Source organism: Pristiophorus japonicus, chromosome 23, assembly GCF_044704955.1.
Source record: "Pristiophorus japonicus isolate sPriJap1 chromosome 23, sPriJap1.hap1, whole genome shotgun sequence".
NCBI lineage: Eukaryota > Metazoa > Chordata > Chondrichthyes > Pristiophoridae > Pristiophorus > Pristiophorus japonicus.
This window is the reverse complement of record NC_091999.1, coordinates 50,370,798-50,393,137: the sequence shown is the minus strand read 5'-3', so window position 1 is coordinate 50,393,137 and position 22,340 is coordinate 50,370,798. Positions and strand designations below refer to the sequence as shown.

Genomic DNA, 22,340 nt, shown 5'->3' with positions numbered 1-22,340 from the left:
ATGTATACCAGAGGCTCCGATCTTATACAAAAGCCTTTTGTGCGGTATTTTTCAAAATGTTTTGGGAAATCTGAGTGGACAATGTCTACTGGGCTTCCCTGATCCACAAACTTCGTAACTGTTTCAAAAAATACAATTAGATTTGTGAGATACTACCTCTTTTTTATGAAGTCATATTGGTATGCCTAAAATGTCCCTCCCTATCCAAGTATTCTTAAATCCCTTATGTTTGCTTCAAGCATCTTACATATTACTGATGTTAAACTTATGGGCTTTTAGTTGCCCGAGTCTGTCTTGTCACCTATTTCAAAAATGGGGTCTGCATTAGTCTCCATCCAATCTGTAGGAACCATTCAAGAGAGCAGTGAGCTATTAAAAATACAGGCCAGCAGCTCTCACAGCTCATGTCCTATCTCCCAGAGGACCATCAGGTGGATATCATCCAGCGCGGCTGCTCTATCTATTTTCAAGTTCTTAATTATTTTTACCCTAATGTTTTTATCTTTGGTAATGCTGCTAACAAAACTACTAGAATTAAATTCTAATATTCGAGAATCATTTTCTAGGGTGAAGACTGATGCAAAGTACAAATGTAATATTTCCACCATTCTTAGTGATTCCTTTGAAACCTGCCCTTGAACACCATTCAGTGGCCCAATACAATCTTTGATAAGTCTCTGATTCACCACGTAAAGAAAAATGCTGATCCCATTACTGCCACAGTTGTCTACAAACCATTAGTCCATTAGTGTTTGATGATGTGATAGCAGCCATCATTTTCTTTAGCTGTTTCCTGTATTCAACCCTGTTTATTTGAGTATTGCATGTTTTAATTGATAAAACACGTTTCTGTTTACATCTTATTTGTCTGTCTAGTTGTACCATCCCTATTATTGATTTATCGGATGATGAGGGATATGCTTTATAATTTTAGCACCCCTTCTGCCGTATGACGGTTTGCTGCAGAACAAGGGGTGCTCTGTCCAAAGATAGCACCACCTACTACACTATGACTGCTTTATTGCAGGATGGGAGACAAAAGTTATCATTAGATCGCACAACTGCTTTCTCCCATTGAGATAATTTGGGTCTGATTAAGGAACATAACAAACCATTAGAAATAGGAGCAGGAGTAGGCCCTGTGCCTCTCGAGCCTGCTCTGCCATTCAATAAATTCATGATTGATCATCGAACTCAACTCCACTTTCCTGCACAATCTTCATATCCCCAGATTCCCCATAGACTCCAAAAATCTATCTACCTCAGTCTTGAATATATTCAGAGATTCGGGATCCACAGCCCGATGAGGCCGAGAATTCAAAAGATTCACAACCCTCTGAGTGAAGAAATTCCTCCTCATCTCGATCCTAAATGGGCTTCCCCTTATCCTGAGACTGTGCCCCATAGTTCAAAAGAAAACACCAGGAATTGAACTCGGACCTCTATGCTGTGTATGGTTTTATGCCATCTTCGAATGTCCAGATGGAGATTTACATTATATTTTCCTTAGAAAGATACGGAAGTCTTTTTTGCCCTGCCACATGCTGCAATATTCATTGGAAGTTATTGTAATGTAGAAAAGGTGAACTCGAAAATGGCTGCCTTAATTTGTTTGTTTCAATGACCGTAGCTCACAATAAAATTGCATAATCTGATTGGCTCACTGGGGATTAACATTCGGTATAACTAAGGGATCATTAGAATGAGCCACAACGCATATTGGAGCTACTGTCTCCAGCAATTCGTTTCTCACAGAGAATGCACGCCCCTGGAAACAGTCCAATACTTGCCATTTACTATCCGCTTCTCGCTGCTGTCGGTGTTCCAGGTAAGGTATTACAGCAAGTCATTGGTTGTTAAGGATATCACGGTTTCTGCTGATGATCTGCATCTTTACCCGATTTGGCATTTTGTGTTTCGAGATTTTGCTTCACAGCCGCTTTGTTCATTGTGTTCTGATGAAAGATCACTGATCTGATACATTAACTCATTTTCTCTCTCCACAGATGTTGCTTGACCTTCCAGGTTTTCTGGTCTCATTTCAAATCTCCCTGAGTCAGAGTATGTGTCTTCTGTATCCCTGTTCAGTGTGACATTTTATTGGAATTGTAAAGTTCCCCGGGTGTCCAAAGCAAAATTTATTACAACATTATTCTGCATCAGCGTGACTTCCTGTCCCAGATCTATATTCGCACTGCCTTCAGCTAATAATCTCTGTTCAAGTCCAAAAGTCGTTATTTTTAAAAAGTAAGAATCGTGTGACTGATGAAAAAATATGAAGTGAACCGATGCGACAATGATCGGTCAATAATGTGTGTCTTGATATGTATTTCCCGCCACTTTTTATCAGTACAGTTAATTCTGGTGATCAAACACAGGTTCACAAATGCTGTCGACGGACAAATGTCCAGAAATGATGCGTGTAAAGGGTTATTAAAATGCATCTATTTCTGACTATTGCGTTGAAACGATACTAAAATCAACTGTGTGGTTGATAATGAAGAATAAAGGTGCAGACAGCAGGAAAATGTCTATCAACGGGTCAGGTGGGCAGAACAGTGGCAAATTGAATTTAATCCAGAGGTTTGTGAGGTAATGCATTTGGGGAAGGTTGACAAGGAAAGGGAATACACATTAAATGGTTCACTGAGAAGTGTCGAGGGACAAAGAGACGTTGGAGTGCATGTCCTCAGATCCCTGAAGTTAGCTGGACAGGTAGATAAGGTGATTAACAAGGCATAATTAAAGCTTGCATTTATTAGCCGCGGCATAAAATTCAAGAGCAGGGGGGGCTTATGCGTCAACTGTATAAAACACTGGTTAGGCCACAGCTGAAGTATTGTGTGCAGTTCAGGTCACCGCATTGCAGGAAGGAGATGATTGAACTGGAGATTTACGAGCATGTTGCAGGTAGTGGGGAATATTAGCCACGAGGACAGATTGGATAGGCTGGATTTGTTTTTCTTGGAACAGAGGGGAAACTTCATTGATGTGTATAAGGTTATGACGGGCCTAGATATAGTGGATAGAAAGGGTCTATTGCCATTAGCAGAGGGATCAACAACCCGGATACATCAATTTAAAATAATTAAAAGTTTTAAAGGGGATTTGAGGGGAATTTCTTCATGCAGAGTGTTCCGGAACTCACTGCCTGAAAGGATGGTAGAGGCAGAACCCCTCACCACATTTAAAAAGTACTTGGATATGCACCATAGGTGCCGTAACCTGCAGGATTACAGACCTAGAGCTGGAACGTGTGATTAAGCTGGAAAGCTTCTTGTTGGTCGAGGGACTTAAATGGCCTCCTTCCGTGCTGTAAGCTTCTATGAATCTATGAGTCTATATGATCGAATTTCTGAACTGATTGAATGATTACATGATTGACGTGTGATTTTAGCCATGCAATTATTGAAGGGATATTCTGAGTCATTAAATGGATTGCAATCAGTGAACGATAAACGGTTGTAGTCACGAAGTTGCACCTAAAACTCCTTGGCCTGTTCTCACTGTCCTGCGCCTCATTCATTGCTTTAGTCCGCCCATGCTCCTTCACTTTCGCTGTTCCTGCTTCCCTTCCTCAAACATTATTCAAATCTTAACAGATCAATCTCTGCCGACAGGTCACTGAATCATTCCCATCGCGAGGCTGAAATATGATCAAAATAAATAAACATCAAGGAGGAGTGATACTTAATGTTACTGTTTTCTTTTCTGTCTATTTCCTGCAGCTAACTTGGTGATAATTGTGATCCTGTCCCGAGGAAAGTGCGGTCTTTCCAGTTGTATCACTTGGTACCTGCTGTTCATGGCAGTGGCAGATCTCCTGGTCATTATCACCGCTGTGATATTAAACCGGATCACTGGAATTTATTTTCAATTTAGTCTGCTGTCCACTACTCCAGGCTGTACTATAACATCTATCCTAATTTATGTAGCCACGGAAAGTTCCATCTGGTTAACAGTCGCTTTCACCTTCGATCGATTTGTGGCCATATGATGCCAGAAACTGAAAACAAAATATTGCACTGAGAAAAGTGCGGCTCTGATTATAGTCATGGTCGGTGCCCTGGCTGTTTAAAAAAACATCACTTCTTATCTCACTTATGAACCTATGTTCATAACTGACAATGTCCCATGGTTATGTAACATCAAAGTAATATTTTATCGTTCTCCTCTATGGATAGTATATGACTGGCTTGACAGAATTTTAACGCCATGACTCCCCTTTCTCCTGATATTGCTGCTCAATGCTCTGACCGTCAGACATATTCTAGCGACGAGCAGAGCCCGCAGAAGGCTCCGGGCCCACAGCAATGGAGAGAATCAAAGCAACCCAGAGTTGGAGAGCCGGAGAAAGTTAATCGTTTTACACTTTACCATCTCGGGCAGTTTCATCCTATTATGGACAGTGTACGTTGTAAATTTCTTGTATGTCCGAATTACAAAGAATAATTATTTCTCAGGTTGCAATTTCAAAGACCCAAAATGTATTCTCCAAGAAACCGGAAATAGTCTTCAGCTTCTGAGTTCCTGCACAAACACGTGTATTTATTCAGTGATCCAGAGTAAATTCAGAGAGGAGTTAATGGATGCGCTGAAATATCCAATTAATCTCATTATAAAATTAATCAAATTATAAAAATGTATTTTCGTGTTAATTCTGCATTACATCACTCCCAGTGGGCCATCCTGTCCTGTCAGTTCTGAACCAGCTTTGTTCAGCTCCATCAGCCCCAATAACATGGCCCATCTCGACATCCAAGTCTGAGAAATTGAATATCTCGACATCCACATGCGCGATATCGTACATCTTGACATCCATGTGTGAGAAATCGTACAACTGATTTGCGTGTAATTAAGATTATATTTTAATCAGAGGGCCTTATTTCAGTACTGCCGGCGGTTTGTTTCCTCAGAGTAGAATTATCAAACCAATGCTAACAGATACTTTTCCATTCTATCGTGCTCTCATGAATCACCATCGGCTCACTGCATTACAACAGTGACGACACTTTCAAAAAGTATTTCACTGGCTGTAAAGCGCTTTGAGACATCCACTCGTTGTAAAAGGTGCTATATAAATCCAGTACTTTCTTTCTTTCCTTCTTAGAGTCAGGATTATGCGACTATGTGACAACCAGTTGTTATCCTGTAGAGACCGCTCTAAATACCCTTGATCCATAACTCTCAGGACTATTGCGAGTGGTGGATCATGGCAGCAGTCTCTGTGATCCTGCGAAAAATAGAGACAACATTTACAGTCACTTGGACAAGTATGGATTAATTAAAGGACGCCAGTATGCAGTTGTTAAAGGTAAATTGTGTCTAAATAACTTGATTGAGTTTTTTTACGTTGGTAACAGAGAGAGTAGTTGAGGGCAATGCGGTTGATGTGGTATACATGAACTTCCAAAAAGTCGAAGTGCCAGCTAATACGTTTGCCTGCAAAGTAGAAGCCCATAGAGTAAGAGGGAAAGTGGCAGCATGGGTACCAAATTAGCTGAATGACAGGAAAGAGGGATTAGTGATGAATGGAATGTGTTTCTGACTGGTATCAGTGTTACCCAGGAGTCTTTATCAGGAACGTTGCTTTTCTTGATATATATTAATGAATTGGACTTGGGTGTACTTGTCTCAATTGCAAAATTTACAGACGACACAAAACTTAGAAGTATGGTGAACATTGACGCGGACAGTGATGGACTTCAAAAGGGCACCACAGTCTGTTGGAATGGACGGACCAGTGGCAGATGAAATCCAATGCAGAAAAGTGTGAAGTGTAACATTTTGGTAGGAAGAACGAGGAGAAGCAGTATAAATTAAAGGGTACAATCCTAAAGGGCGTGCATGAACAGAGAGACCTGTGATACACGTTCACAAATCGTTGAGAGTGGCAGGTTGAGAAAGCAGTTAAAACAACAATCGCCATCCTGGGCTTCATAAATAGAGGCATAGCGTGTCAAAGCATGGAAGTTAAGATAATCCCCTATAAAACACTGGTTCGTGCTCAACTGGATGTTGTATCCAATGCTGTGCATCACACATTAGGAAGGATGTGAAGGCCTTCGAGAGAGTGCAGAAAAATTAGAACAATGGTTACAGGGATGAGGGATTTCATTTACGTGCATAGACTGGAGAAGCTGGAGTTGTTCTCTGGTGCAGTGAACCTTGAGAGGACATTTGATAGAGGTATTCAAAATCATGAAGGTTCGGGACAGAAAAGACAGGGCGAAACTCTTCCCATTGGCGGAAGATTCGAGAACAAGAGGACACAGATTGAAGTGGACTGGCAAAAGAACCAAGTGCGACTTGAGGAATAATTTTTTTATGCAGCGAGTGGTTATGATCTTGAAAGCACTGCCTGAAAGGATGGTGGTGGCAAGTTCAATCGTAGTTTTCAAAAGGATGTCGGATAGCTACCTAAAGGGGAAAAATGCAGGGCTATGAGGAAAAGGTGGGGTGTGGGAATGGCTGAGGTGCTCTTGCAGAGTGCGGACAGGGGCTCCACAGGCCGAAATGTGTCCATTTATGCTGTAACCCATTCTATGATTCTATGATCCTGCACCAGCCACAATATAATGATATGATGGTACGATATGGGCGCTATTTCAACGTCACCAACAACACCTTAAAATTTTAATTCTATTTCCCATTGCAAGCTGCTATACTCAGTGAAGTGAGCAACTGTTTGGCAGGGAGGTATAACAGAAAGTAAAGAAGCATTGCGTGCAATTCTTTTCCTGGTAAAAGGCACCAAATTCTTTAATTGGGTAACAGCGTTTGAATAGGATTGACGAATCGTCACGATGTACTTACTCTACTCCCTCTCATGTGAATTTGGCGCATCACTCAGAATACCACTCAGTAACAATGAAGGAGGAGATATACAGATTTTGGAGGAGCATTTCTCTGGGTAGTATTTCTGAATGGTAATTCAAGCCTCCCTCACAACTGCACCCCACTTGTTCAAAATAAGAAAATATTCGGGGATGCAATTTAACCATTCAACGTTATGAACATTGCAAAAGAAGAAATTGGAATTAGGAAATAGAGTGAACAAGAGAAAGTGTGAGAGAGGAGAGAAAGATTGAAATGGAGAAAGAACAAGAAGCGTAAGAGAATAAAATAAGATAATAGTAAAGGAAAGGAAAAATGACAGAAATCAAGAAATGTTTTACTTTATAATTGTCCTTCTATACTCGCTGTTTCTCTTAGATGTTTGTATTTATTCTCGAGATATGGGCGTAGATGGCAAGGCCGGAATTTTTTGTGCATTACTGGCTGCCCTTGAAAAAGTGTTGGTGGGCTTTCTCCTTGCACCGCTGCAGTCCATGTGGTGAATGTGATGTCACGTAGGAAGTTCCAGTATTTCAACCCATGGACAATAAAGTAACAACGATAAATGAAAATTCCGGATGGTGCTTGACTTATAGAATCACACAATAATACAGCATTGAAGGAGGCCGTCTGACCAATCGTGTCTGTGCTCGCTCTGTGAAAGAACCTTCTCCAATCTACTCCTTCCATTAACCCCGCTGTGTTTTGGTCGACACGAATACGCTTCTTCTAATGAGTTGCAGTAAAGAGACTTGCAGCATGATTCAACGGGAATTGGAGCATTGCTGTGGGACTACGGTCCCGTACGTAGAATGATACAACACCTAAGGACGCCGTTACGACCTTTGTGCCTGTGCCTCCTCTTTGCAAGAGCTGTTCAATTAGTCCCACACATTTGCATTCCGCCATAGAAATGTTCGTTTATTCGTTCAAGTGTTTACACAATTCGATTTTGAACGTTGCTACTGACTCTGCTTCCTCCACCCTTTCAGGCTCTGCATTGCGGATCAAAGCAACTCGCTGGGTAAAATAATGTTTCCTCGTGTCATCTGTGGTTCCTTTCCCAATTACCTTAAATCTTTGTCCTTTGGTTACCGACCCTTCTGCTAGTGGAAAGAGTTTCCCTAATTTAATCTCTCAAAACTCTTCATAATTTTGAACAACTCTATTAAATCTCTTCTTAACTTTCTCTGGTTTAATGAGATCAATGCCAGCTTCTCCAGTCCCTCCACAAAATCCCCACATCCCTGATATGAAAACAAATTAAACATGGTGTTTTAAAAGTTCCCTCAATTACAATATTGCTTTATTGAATCGCTCGATGACAGATATCTTCTTGGTTTGGTCTGTGGCTTCCCTAGAATCTTTTACATAGTCGAGCAGTTTGAAGCACCGTGATTCTCAGTCAACAGAAATAAACGGCGCTGTATTCATTTTCTGAATTGACAAAGGAAAAATTAATATTCATTTAAATGACGAGCACCGAATTTTCCTCTTGCAAAATCGGCACCAATTTCTCTGATGTTATTGCGGTATAAGGTAAACTGCGTTGTCGGGATCGGGTGCAGGCGTACCAGTAACGATCTGGATCTTCGGAACTGGTGTTGTAAGTGCATTTATTTCAGGTTTTTCTCCTTCATATACCGTCATCTCATATTGAGGCTGCATTACCGAACTCCATTGAATTTTACCTGTAAAGCTTATTTAGATCATCATTTAATGTCCTTCTTAATTAGCACAATTTAAACCAGCACAGGGAACACTTACCACAACCTACCTGCGATCGAGATTATTCTGGTGAAATACATCGGCTATTATGAAGGTAATATATTTTGCCAGAGACGTTTCTCTGCAGATCTCTAAATTGTGACTAAGTTTACCGGTTTAACCATCTCTGGGCTGCAGATGACTGGACCTGCAGTTTATTAACGTGCCCTGGCACTCACAGTGATGGAACTCAGTTCAACTCTCATACAGAACCTCCCGCCACTTTGTAGATCTTGGCTCCGACTGCTGAAGTCGTATATAACGGCGGGCAGATCCTGCCACATTGTTTCCTGTGAGCCAACACACACTGAGATGGACCCAAAGGACAGTCTCCTGTATGAAGGGCTCACAATAAACTGATTTCTTGATACTCGTGGCAATGTCCTGCAGAGCCAATCAATTGGGCAGGTTGAGTATCTTAGCGACATGCACGAAGCAGAAGCCAACTGGTTGCAGCTAAAGTTAATTGTGAGAACAGAATGACAACATTCGCTGGCATCGCCTCGGATCTAGAATCAGAATATTAAGCCTGTGCTGGCACTTTGAAAGAGCTATCGTATTAGTCCCACTCTTTTCCTAAAGCCCTGCAATTTTCTCCCTTTAGATTTAACTAATTCCCTTTTGAAAGTTAATATTAATTCTTTTCCCCAATCTTTCACGTAGTATATTCCTGATCATAACTGCATCAATAAATTCGGCCCTTTTCACCTCAGGCTCCTTTTCCAATTTGCTTAAATCAGAAATCAAACATCAGGAAATATGTTTGTCCCTGGTACTAACTTCAACTGAGTTGCGTAGCTGGATTCCGTGGATGACGCCATAATCCCTCGCATACATCATAGAACAGTGATTGGCTGTTTCTTCGAAGGTTACTGCTGTATCCGTAGGAGTTGTTCACTGATTTCACGTTGATAGTATCAGAAGGAATGGCGCAGAGCAGGAAGACAGGATCCTCAGAGTGATGTTCAGTGAGTTCAGCGAGATGGTATAAAAGGGAATGAAGCAGAGCAGGGAGGCAGGATCCCTAGGAAGATGTTCAGTGAGTTCAGGGAGATGGTATCAGAAGGAATGGAGCATAGCAGTGAGAACAAATCTGTGGGTGATGTTCAGTGAGTTAAGCGAGATGGTATCAGAGGGAATAGTGCAGAGCAGACAGAAAGGCAGTCCGGGGATGAGGTGACAGCGGGTCGTGTTTAACGTGAGCTCATGCACTTTGGCAGAAAAAAATCAAAGAGACAGTTATTATTTAAATGGAAAAAGATTGCAAAGTGCCGCACTTCAGCGGGACCTGAGGGTACTTGTGCATGAAGCACAAAAGGATGATATGCAGGTACAGCGAATGATCAGTAAGGCCATTGGCATCTTGGCCATTATTGTGAAGAGAATGGAGTATAAAAGCAGGGAAGTCTTGCTACAGTTATACAGGATATTGGGGAGGCCACACCTGGAACTGTGTGCGGTTTTGGTTCACAAATTTATGAAAGGATATACTTGCTTTGGAGGCAGTTCAGAGAAGGTTCACTCGGATGATTCCGGAGATGAGGGGGTTGACTTATGAGGAAAGGTTGAGTAGTTTGGGCCTCGACTTATTGGAATTCAGAAGAATGAGAAGTGATCTTATCGAAATGTATCAGATTATGAGGGGGCTTGACAAGGTGGATGCAGAGAGGATGTTTGCACTGATGGGGGAGATTAGAACTGGAGGGCATGATCTTAAAATATGGGGCCGCCCAATTAAAACAGAGATGAGGAGAAATTTCCTCTCTAAGAGCGTTGTAAATGTCTGGACTTCGCTGCCTCAGAGAGCCGTGGAAGCTGGGACATTGAATAACCTTAAGATAGAAATAGACAGTGTTTTAAACGATAAGGGGCTATGGGGAGCAGGCAGGAAAGTGGAGCTCAGTCTATTATCATAACAGCCATGATATTATTGAATGGCAGAGCAGGGTCGAGGTGCAGTATGGCCTACTCCTGTTCCAATTTCTTATATTCTTATGTTTTTATGTATGTTCCTCATAATGGAGAACGGTTGGCAGTGATAACCCTACGCATTTCTGTCCGTATGGGCCATATGCATTCAGGTCACCTTTAAAGAGTTGAATCGTAAACGAAACTTACATTCTACAAATGCCCTCCCAGAGAGGAGGATGTCAATCATATATTTGGGTAGAACAAAACGACAATGATTTTACATCAGAAATTGATATTGCCCGTGCATCACACATTCTGTATGTAGGTGCCCAACGGGCACAAAGCTCCAAATGTACCTGCAGATGCCGCGTGAACCCTCATCTCCTCTCTGTCAAAGATAATCTCTCCACCTGTCGTCTCTTTCTTGGCTTTCTATATGTGTATAACAGAAACATTGGAGCGCGTGTCTGTGTGTCAGTTAGGCCCCAGTTTTTGGGAATCATTCCAAGAGTTTGTGCTCTCTAGTGTGTCTGGAAGTGTTTGATGGGACAGTATAGAGTGAGCTTTAATCTGTATTTAACCCGTGCTGCTCCTGACCTGGGTGTGTTTGATGGGACGGTGTAGAGGGAGATTTATTCTATATTTAACCCGCGGTGTACCTGCCCTGGGAGGGTGTGGTGTGCAAGTGTAGATGGAGCTGTTCTCTGTATCTAACCCGTACTGCCCTGGGAGTTTTTGATGGGACAGTGCAGAGGGAGCTTTACTCTTTATCTAACCTGTGTTGTACCTGCCCTGAGAGTGTTTGTTAGGACAGTGTAGAGGGAGATTTGTTCTGACACATACTATACTGTATCGGACTATGGTGCATCAGAGGCCTGCTCTTTAATATAACCTGGCACGTGAAAGGCCATAATATTAGAGGAGACCGCCTGGTCACTGTGCAGTTATTCCGCATCTGGTGCATGATGTAACAAGGCAGGGGAAAATGTGCCGTCACTCTGATGGGACACTAGGTGGCGCAGTGGCTCCTTAACCGAAGGGACTTGGATTCAAACACATCAGGATAGGACGCGGGAAGAATAAATTTCATGGAAATAAAACAACGTGTGATAGGGAAATAGAACAGTGTGAAGGAGCCTTGGAGTAAAGAGTTCAGCAAAGTCCAAATTATTCCATTTGCCATTGCAGTTTTATTAACAATTTCACAGAGAGCAATTCACAGAGAAGGTTTTCAAAAGTTCACACAAATTGAATACAACAAATGAACGTCACATTAATACCAGAACACAGTCGGTCTGAGCTGCCAGCTATTTGTACAACTCTAACAGACATCAGGGAGAGAAACAGATGTTCAACACCAAGGGAAGTGAATAATTGTGAATCATGAATGATAAAAGTGACTTATGTACACATGAGATATTCAAACAATTGTTTAACTCCGAGATACATTTACATTATAGCCACGGTTATCTCACACATTTCAAACAGAGAAATGAAAAAATTGAAGGCAATTTACTCCGGGAATCACCAAGAGGACATAATTTATTTTCAAGACACAGTTAACAACCAGAGGAGAAAAATCCCCGGCGGCCGAAATTCAGTCAATCACTTGACCTGTAAAAGAGGGATAAAAGTTTGAAGCAGCGTTTTAGTGGTTTGGGGCATTAATTTCAGGGTTGTTATCAATGAAACATTTAGAGATTTGTCAAACCTCTTCAATCAACTCGAACTGAGTGCATTGAATCTTCTCACCTTCACCAGAGTGATGGCAGCGCTGTAGGAAATGTTCAGGAAGATCAAAATGATGAATGTGGAAGCTGTTGTCCAGAAGTTGCTGCTCTCGTCCTCATACTCTTCACTCCAGATGTGGTCTGAGGAATCTACGGGATGTAGGGGAGGAAATATATTCAGATCGTTTGTTAACCCAAGATCTCATCTTATTATTACCAATTCTATTTTCTTTTTTTAAGGTGTTAGATTGTTCTCTATTTTAATGTTCAATGTATGTCCTGTGTTAAGTTAATCACGCTCAGTAATCTATCTGTGTTTCTAATTCCACAGTCGTTCTTTCTTTATGATCCTTCTATAGTCGGTTTTGGAAAATATGACAGTTTTCCTTCAATGTCACAGGCTAATTGATTTTGCATCAATTTCATAGGATTTACCATTCGGGAATAGTATGATGTAATATCGGGGGAACTATACTGAATGATATCGATTAATTTAACAATAGCTTCAGATAGATAATTATTCGGAGACTGTCAAAGGGAGAGGGTAAGACATCAGATGTGAGTTATAATCTGGATTAATTTGTGGTAGTCAAGGTTCTGAACATAATTAATTTGCATGAGTTTCCAACTAAGAACTTTGATTCAGTTTGCGTTCAGGACCAGAATATAGGAATGTTAGATATTATGGTATCAGAAATGATTTATTTAATACAATCGTTGCAGACTGTCTGTTCAAAGAATTTATTTTAATTCTATATTCGTCTGTTACCTGACGTATTTTTTGCACTTTAGTGTTTCTGTTTGTGTGTATGACGATCTCTTCTTTTGGTGTTGTCTGTGTTTGTGTGTTGATGTATGTTGATATGTAAGTTTGAATGTTTTAATGTGTCATTCCATATATTTATATTTATGTGTAAATGTTTGTATATTTTTGTAAGTTTGTGTATGTTTACATGTAAGCCTTTATGTGTATATATGCAATTGTTTGTGGTTATGTTTAAATATGTCTATTCTTTGTAAGTACGTTCATGTGCGTGTTTTAATGTGTTTGTGTATGGTTATGTGTACGTGTTGTGTATGTTTATGGGTAACAATGTGTGCATTTATGTGTAACTGTGTTTGTTCGCATGTAAATGTGTGTGTGTGTTATGCGTTAGTTAATTTGTGTTGAATATGTGTTTATGCAAATGAAAGTGTGTGTGTTTGTGTGTGTGTGTGTGTGTGTTAGTGCTTCTGTTTTATTTAAGGGTGTGTTTATTTTTGCTGTCATATTAATGGTGCTGTGGTTCTGACAATGACGGTGTGTATTATATGCTGGGTATGCGTAATATCTTGTGTCAGTGTGTCAATGTGTGTGTTTATGTGTAAGTCGCTGTGTGTGTATGTGTAAATCCGTGTTGTGTTTATGTGTAAGTGTGAACTTCCACAAAAACATACACTACTAACGTTTCCACACATTCTTCCTCGCTCTGTGTAAATGTGTTCAGTGTGAGACACAATGTGACATCAGCTGACGGAATGCAACAAATGAATCGATGGGCATCTCTCTCTGGTGACATTGAGGGGTACAATGATTTAGCAATTGCCCTTTGCCCTCTCGCTTGTGCGGAAGTCGGATACATTGGGTTAACAATTGCAGATTCCCCTCACTATGCTGGGGTTGTGGGCGGGACAGTAAGTTAACAATTGCCCTTTCCCCTCTCTCTGGTGGGGGAGAGGGTTTACATCATCAAAGGCAGTCCCTCGCAATCAAGGAAGACTTGCTTCCACTCTTAGCCTGATTTCTTACGTGGCTGTACAGTCCAATAGGGAACCACAGTCTCTGTCACAGGTGGGGAAGACCGTGGTTGCGGGAAGGGGAAGATTTTACACGTTTGCCGCACGTTCCTTCCACTGCCTGCGCTTGATGTCTGAATGCTCTCGGCGACGAGACACGAGGGGCTCAGCGCCCTCCCGGATGTACTTCCTCCATTTAGGGCGGTCTTTGGCCAGGGACTCTCAAGTGTCAGTGGGGATGTCGCACTTTATCAGGGAGGCTTTGTGGTCCCTTATAACGTTTCCCGTGCCCACCTTTGGCTCATTTGCCATGGGCGAGTTCCGAGTCGAGCGCTTGCTTTGGGAGTCTCGTGTCTGGCATGCAGACAATGTGGCCTGCCCAGAGCAGCTGATCAAGTGTGGTCAGTGCTTCGATGCTGGGATGTTGGCCTGCACGAGGACGCTAATTTTGGCGCGTCTGTCCTGCCAGGGAACTTGTAGAATCTTGCAGAGACGGAGTGAAGTTACAGTGCATTAACAATTGCCGTTTCCCCTCACTCTGGTGGGGCAGTGGGAGGTACAGTGGGTTCAGAATTGCCATTTCACCACTCTTTGGTATGGCAATGGGCTTACAGTGGGTGAATAACTGCCCTTTCATCTCTCTCTGGTGGTGCAGTGGGAGGTACAGTTGGTTCAGAATTGCGCTTTCACCTCTCTGGTGGTGTAGTGGAAGGTACAGGGGGATAACAATTTCCATTTCACCTCTCTCTGGTGGGGCGATGGGAGATTCAGTTCGTGTTCGTGCGTGGACCTCATTTCAGATCCCAGAGTGTGCGATGCTGCCAAATAAATTGTCCCCAAATCTGAAGGGATGGACAACACGAGAAACAATGGCACCGAGATATAAATGTACAGCATTTGTTTATCGGGAAATAGAACTATGCAGATTCTCCCAGTGGGACGAAAGTTGCTGAAATGACTTTGAGGTATCCTGTCATTAAAGAGCTTCTCTTTCTCTCCAACCTGTGGTGCATATGAGCTGAGAGCGCTGAATGTACCAGCTTTGGCCACAAGTCCGACAAATATTCTGTTTCAGATTAACAGCGCACCCCTTGGCTAAAATAGGAAACAAAATTAATTGAGCGGCTGTGTGTGTAACTCACGATTGGAAGAAAAGGCCTTTATTGTTTTTTACTTAAGAACTGAAAGGCAATCGAGAGATTCTCATTGATAAGAATTGATGTTGTCCATCAGAACAAGGGAAATATTCACAAAACAGGGTTTACCTCTGGATTTATTGATGGTTCTGTTGGTGGTTTTCAAGGAAATCGCTCCATGTCCCACCACACAGGAGTAAGAGGCGCCGCGGGCCCACTCCTCGGCTGCAATGGATAGCAGGCTGTACATGAAGAATGATCAGCTGCCGTTCTCCGCCATCACCTCGGTGTTCTTGTAGTTGTCGGAACCACCGGGTTGTCCTTGACGGTCCATTTGACGAAGATCTCTCGGGGGGAGAAACCTCTCACTAAGCAGGTGCGGCTGACCAACCTCTGAGCAGAGACTTCTTCTGCCGAGGGCAGGAGGACAGACACGGCTGGTTCCCGTGGATCTTTCGCTGTAGAACAGTTACAATAAAGGCCAATGAACTGGGCAGTTCCAGAGACAATGGTGGGAGTTTTAATCTAATAAAGCAGGCGTATTGAGGGTGTGGGGGTGATTAAATGGGTAAAAATCGGCATCCCGACATCAACCCGACCGAATAATATATTTATAGGACGCTGGCATCCTCTATTTTAACCTCCATTCGGTTTTTAACTGTAGCTTGTCCGGCTTGACACACTGTGTAAATCGCAGCAGTTACAGCGATGCGGGGACGGCTGCACCCAGGTGGTTATTGCCCTTACACCTCCCTCCTGGATCCAGGGTCCCTGCCTAACCCACACCCCGCGATCCGAGAGCTCCTCCCTCGGATTCCAATCCTCCTCTGCTCCCGGGTGGCCTGTGAGACCACCACCACCAAATCGCCTTCTCTGTTTAAATTCGCCAAAGTCCCGTAGTTATACGCCAGAGAAATATGCTCTTCGTTGACATTTAACGCTTTATTATTTCCCCTCTGGGGCCTCTCTGGTTTACCATCCCGCAGCAGAGTGAACTTAATCTTTCTCTCTGAAATCTTGAAGGGTTGGACTTGAATTTACTGCACAGATTTGGCCAACTGGTCTATGCTGGTGTGTATGTTCCACACATGCCTCCTCCTAGCTCACTTAATCTCATCCTAATAACATACCCTTCTATTCCTTTCTCGCTCATGGACTTATCCAGTTTCCCCTAAAATACATAACATCAGGTCCCAGTGTGCTGAGTTCGTGGAATTACCAAACTGAATGATCAGAGTAGCCCATTAAACACTCTAAATAATGAATTGGCCCTTGCACATGCAGCAGAAATAGTCACAGTATCTGACTTATTGCAACAATCTCCCCGCTAACCCTTTTCCTTGTGGATGGAATCTCTGATAGGAGTCGGTATATCCTATGGCTCACCATCCAGTATAACTTATCCCCACTCAGCCAGTCTTGTGTCGAGATGTTTAAGTTGCTGATTACGCTGCTGGGATCCTCTCCGTGTTAGACGGCAATCTCTGATTTCAAAGCCTCCTTTTCTCAGGTCCAGGACACGGTGAGCCCATAAGGAGCATCAGATACGACGCAGGTTAAGGTCACCGTCGCTGCAGTAATTCCTGTGCCAGTGACTGTGGGCGAAGAGTGATTTTTGAATCGCTGCATGGGACATCCACTGCAAAACAGGAATGAAAGTCAGGAAAAGCTGCATCTTCAGAATCCGGACACCAATTTTTAGCCTTAACTCGTTCAAGGGGGATAAATCACTTTTGAGATATCAACCTCTTGCTGTTGCTTTAACACCGGCGTTAATCGAAGGACAATGTATTGGCAACGATTCCGGGAGATCTGTAACATTTCCTGTGTATTTGAAGCCAGAGCCACCTGTAATGGGCTGTGAAGCAAATAACCGGCGTAAAACGGGAATACATTGTGGTGCTATTGTGTTAGGCACTGAATAGCGCTCATCCTGAAATCCCTTGCTCCTTTACACCCATCTGTAGATCCTTGCATCCAAACGCATCTCCGCTGGTTATAATAGTGAAACCCAAATTGCCCGAAGGTCAAGAGGTCTACACCAGCATTACTCTGGTTCAAAACAAGTGTCAAATTAATTTCAGGATTTATGGGACAACAGAAAACAATGTTATGTTTCTGGTCACTTGCTGTGATCTTTATTGCGGTGAAAATATGCAGGAACCAGTCACAGCCCCCGTCAGAGGAGAAGTTCAAGGTCGGGAGAATGGAGTTCCAAAGGGTCTTTTGTGGTGGGGCATCAATTGTAATGATGTGACGTAGTTTGTTAATTTCTGTCATTACTGAACATTTAGCATGTCTGCTGAGAGAGAGGCAGAGTTAAATATGATCTCAGGGCATTAATAGCAACATAGGAACAGGAGGAGGCCATTCAGCCCATCCATCCTGTCCCGCAATCCAGTTAGATCAGGGCTGATCTACACTCAACACCATATTCACGCCTTAGTTCTGTAACCCTTGATAATCTTGCCGAACAAAAATCTATCAATCTCAGTTTTCAATTGAAACCAAGCTTCAGCAGCTTTTGGGGAGGGAAATCCAGACTTCCTGTGAAGAAATCCTTCCTGACATCATTTCCGCACGATCTCGCTCTAATTTTAAGATTCTGCTATTTGTTCTGGACTTTTCCATGAAAGGAAATAATTGTTCTATAGCTACTTGATCAATTGTATTTATCTACTTGAACACCTCAATTGTATCACCTCTTAATATTCTCTATTCGTCTCCTCATCATTTTATTTTATTAGCTCCGGTATCATTCGGATAAACCTGCACTTTACCCCCTCCATGACCTGTATGTCCTTCCTGAGGTGCGGAGCCCAGAATTGGACTCAGTGCTCTGAATAGGGTAGATGCCCATTCCAACAGTGGGTTCCTGGACAGCTAGCAGTAAAGGGTTCCAAACTCTGACTGCCGCTCCGTATATGATCAGCCAACTCAGGATAAACCTGAGTATTAGGGCACGTCACTCACTGCCTGAAATCAGAGCAGGGGGAAAGCTTCGTTGGCGAGTTTATTAAATCCTGAACAATGAGGAATCCTGAACCAGAAGATCGTGGGTTGAAGTCTCACTCCAGATACTTGATCACAAAATGTAAGCTGAGTCTCCCAGTGCAGTACTGGGGGCGTGGTGCACTATCGGAGGTGCCGTCTTTCGGATCACGTGTTAAACCGAGGATCCGTCTGGCCTCTAAGGTGGACGTAAATGATTCCCTGGAACTATTTCAATGAAATGCCGAGGACTTTTCCTTAGTGGCCTGGGAATATTTATAGCTCAAAAAACACCACGAAGCAAAATATAATCTGGTCATTATCACACTGCTGTTTGTGGGAGATTGCTGTGCACTAAATGATTGCTGCACGTTGTACATTACAACTGTGACCACATTTCAGCACTTAATTCATTGGCTGGCAAGCGATTTGGTTCAGACTAAGGTCGCTGAAGGCGCTGTTTCAAGGCAAGTTTGTAATCACAAGAATATACAAACTGCATGATTGGAAATAAGGAATAGTTCAGTGCTTTTTACTAATTTCAATAAAAGTCCTGACTGAGATCAGCGCTCAGAATGGTCTGTAACCTCCCGGGATTGTGCCTCTTACCCTGAGATCTGGTGAAGTTACGGCTTTGCGTGACCACTTCATGAGTGACCTGGCAGGTGTAGACCGAGCCGGTGAACCATTCCTCGGTGGGGACTGTCAGCCGACTGGCCGCCGAGAAGTTCCCGTTCACCTCAAACACGGGAGAGGTGACGGAGCCCGAATCCAGGAGTTGTCCACTCTCCAGCCAATTCACGGTCAGTGACTTTGGCCGGAATTCGATGATTGAACACACGGCGCTTGCATATCTGCTGCTGGTGATTTGTTCAGTAGAACTCAGCGTGAGGAGAACAGTTGGAGGAATGATGTCGCGTTCAGGATCTTCAAAGAGAAGACAAATTATTGACATTGCTTGCAAAATCAATCATTAAGAAATGCAAAGTGTCCTTATATTTTAACAGGTTCCTCGCTGTCAGACTAACACTAACCTGGCATTTACAGAGAGCAGAACTGTGCACAGTCTTCTCAGTGTAATCTGCAGATCGGAACTGTGCATAATATTCTTAGTATGATCTGGAGACCAGAACGTTACACAGTATTCCAAGAGTGATTAGGAGACCAGAACTGTAAACAATATTCTTGGTATGATATGGAGACCTGAACTGTGGACAGTATTCTACATGTGATATGGAAACCAGAACTGTGCATAATATTCTAAGTATGATAGGGGACCAGAACTATACACAGTATTTTAATTATGATATGGGAGACCAGAACGGTGCACAGTATTTTAAGTGCGATAGGGAGACCAGAACTATCCACAGTACTCTAAGTGTGATATGGAGAACAGAACTGTACACAGCATTCTAAGTGTAATATGGAGACCAGAACTGTACACAGCACTCTAAGTGTCGTCTAACCAAATTTCTGTACAAGTTGAACATACCTTCTCATCTTATCACAGTTTGCCCTGTATCCAACATCACTAACCTGGCATTGCGATGGCCCAGACCGACACACCACGTCAAACCTCGCAGTAGATAGTGCTGCTGCACACCTCTGACTCGGTGATGGTTAACCGGCTCTTTATCTTTCTTCCACGAAAGGCTGGTGATTTTATCTTTCTTCCAGGAAAAGCTGGTAATTTTGGGGGAGTAGTCCATCGCCAAACAGCGGAAGCAGTTTCTCCCTACTCAGCGCACTATGAGCTGGGCTCTATTCCATCCTATTGAATGGACGTCTCTTGAGTTTCCTCCTTCCTCCCACTCAATAAATAATCCGAATCAAATACCATTCCAAAATCCGGTTAATTGGAAGTTTCTCCTTAAAACGGTCCATTTCAATTCCCATTGTTGTTCTTGTTATATAACAATGACCTGGACTTGGTTATAGGGATTCCATCTCGAAGTTCGAAGATGAAGCAAAACCTGGCAACGTAGCCAATAGTGAGCATGATAGTAACAGACTTGAAGAGGAATCAGAGAGACGAGTGAAATGGGCCGGGACATGGCAGTGCAATTTAATGCGGATAATTGAGAAGCGGTGTACTTTGGGTGGAACATGGAGAGGCAGTATCATCTAAATAGTATTGTTTTGAGGGGATACAAAAACAAAAATATCTGGATATTGCCCCCGTTTCAATATTACTAAAAATGTTCGTAAATGCTCACTGAAAGACGATGTGTATGTGTTTTTATGTGGGGTTGGGGTTGAAGCCCAGATTCTCACTGAGACAGAATCCAGGTTCTCACGGGACCAGGATAGCCGAGTGGGTGAGGCGTTGGCCTTAAAATTCAATGGTTTTTCCCGCGTGGGTTCGTACCCCACTCCTGGTATCTCTTTAATTTTACACGGATTTCCTCCCATTCTGATCAGTGAGACCGGATTTTCATCGGTTGAATCAGCAATTTGCTGTAACAATGTGACACTCTGAACCGATAATGAAATGAAATTGTGAAATGTATCTGTGTCGTTCGGTCTCTGCCTCTCTCTCTCTCTTCAGAGAGTTTTGTATGTTTGTGTCTTTGTCTCTCTCAGTCTGACTCACTCTGTCTGTCCCTGTTTCTCTGTTTGTCTCTGTCTCTCAATCTGTCTCTTTCTCATGGTGCCACGTCTGTTCCAATGGGATTCTCTCAGACTCTTTGCCTGACTGGCTCTCTCTTTCCCATCATTTCGCTCTGTCCATGTCTTTGCCTGTCTCTGTTAGTCCCTGCCTGTAAGCTGAGAAGTATTTCCATCATTTTCTATTTTAGTCTCTATCGCTCTCTCTCTATCTGTCTCTTTCCTTGTCACTGTGTTTATCACTGTCTTTCTCTCACTCTTTCCCTCTCTCTCTTAATAGATCACACACACACATCTCTGTATATGTATATGTTTGAGTCTTTTTCTCACTCAGTCTGCCTCTCCTGCTCAGTCTCACACTTTCTGTCTCTCGTTGTCTCTATCTCGCTGTCTGTCTCTCCCTGTTTGTCAATTTGTCTCTGTCTCTCAATGTGTCTGTCGACTTATTTTCACAGCTCGATAACTGCTTTACCACAATCCGTATTCTCATCCGCATAGTGGTGCGTATCCCTGCCTGTTACGTGGGAGAACCGGGTTCAATTCCCCAATAAACAAGCAGCTTTTTCAAAATGTCGAATTTTACTTCTGTTTCTTGGTATCGATTCATATTAAAAAGTTTCAGAGCAATATAGAACAGTAAAGATACAGCAAGAGGAGATTGACTCTTCCAGATTTTTTGCAAACGGAGACTTTTTCAGGAATCTGTGGCCGTCTGCTGCACAGAGATGGATGACTGACTTTTTTCTGAATAACATTTAAAGTGCCAGAGACGCAGTAGTTGTCGCCGAGTGGTTAACGCGATGTTTGGGTTTACCCCGCGCAGGAACGAATCCTGCCGGCTCTGATTCTCAGCATTTTTCATTCCATTTTACAATTTATAAAGGTTTTTGCAAAACTGATCCTGAGATCGGCGGAAGAACGTCCCACACCTTTCAACACTGAAATCTATTTCTCATTTTTTAGGCAATATCTCAATATCTGCAATATTCAGGATGCATACAGATATAAAAACGCAAAAATCAGCCAAAGTAGCGAAAGTGATTCAGCCTGTCTATCCCTCTATATGTATAAGGCATCTGTGCATGTCCGTTGGTGCATGTATATTTTTGGTTATTTGTGCGTGTGTGTCGCTGTGTCTGTCTATCTGTATCTATGTCCCTGTGTATGTGCAACTGTCTGTGGAAATCATCACCATGAATTTGGTATGTTCTGGAACTTTTAAAAAAGACTTGGGGAAAATAATACTGTTGTGAACTTTGTTATCGGCTTTGGTTCAGTGGCAGCATCCTCGACTGAAAAACGCAAAAGCCAGCCAAAGTAGCGACAGTGACCCTGCCTGCCTATCCATCTATTTGTCTAAGGCAACCTATGTATATCTTGATCTGGGTGTCATGGTACATCAGTCATTGATTGTTGGTATGCAGGTGCAGAAGGCGGTAAAGAAGGCAAATGGCATGTTCGCCTTCATAGCGAGGGGATTTGAGTATAGGAGCAGGGAGGTCTTCCTACAATTGTACAACTTGGTGAGGCCACACCTTAAATATTGTGTTCAGTTTTGGTCTCCAAATCTGAGGAAGGACGTTCT

At 42.7% G+C, this 22,340-nt stretch overlaps 2 pseudogenes; one reads left to right on the top strand and one right to left on the bottom strand.

The window, feature by feature from the left end:
• Positions 1-1,758: 1,758 nt before the first annotated feature.
• Positions 1,759-4,639, top strand: LOC139235535 (probable G-protein coupled receptor 139; annotated as a pseudogene).
• Positions 4,640-15,224: 10,585 nt separating this feature from the next.
• On the bottom strand, positions 15,225-19,857 carry LOC139235534 (Ig heavy chain C region-like; annotated as a pseudogene).
• Between the last annotated feature and the right edge of the window lie 2,483 nt (positions 19,858-22,340).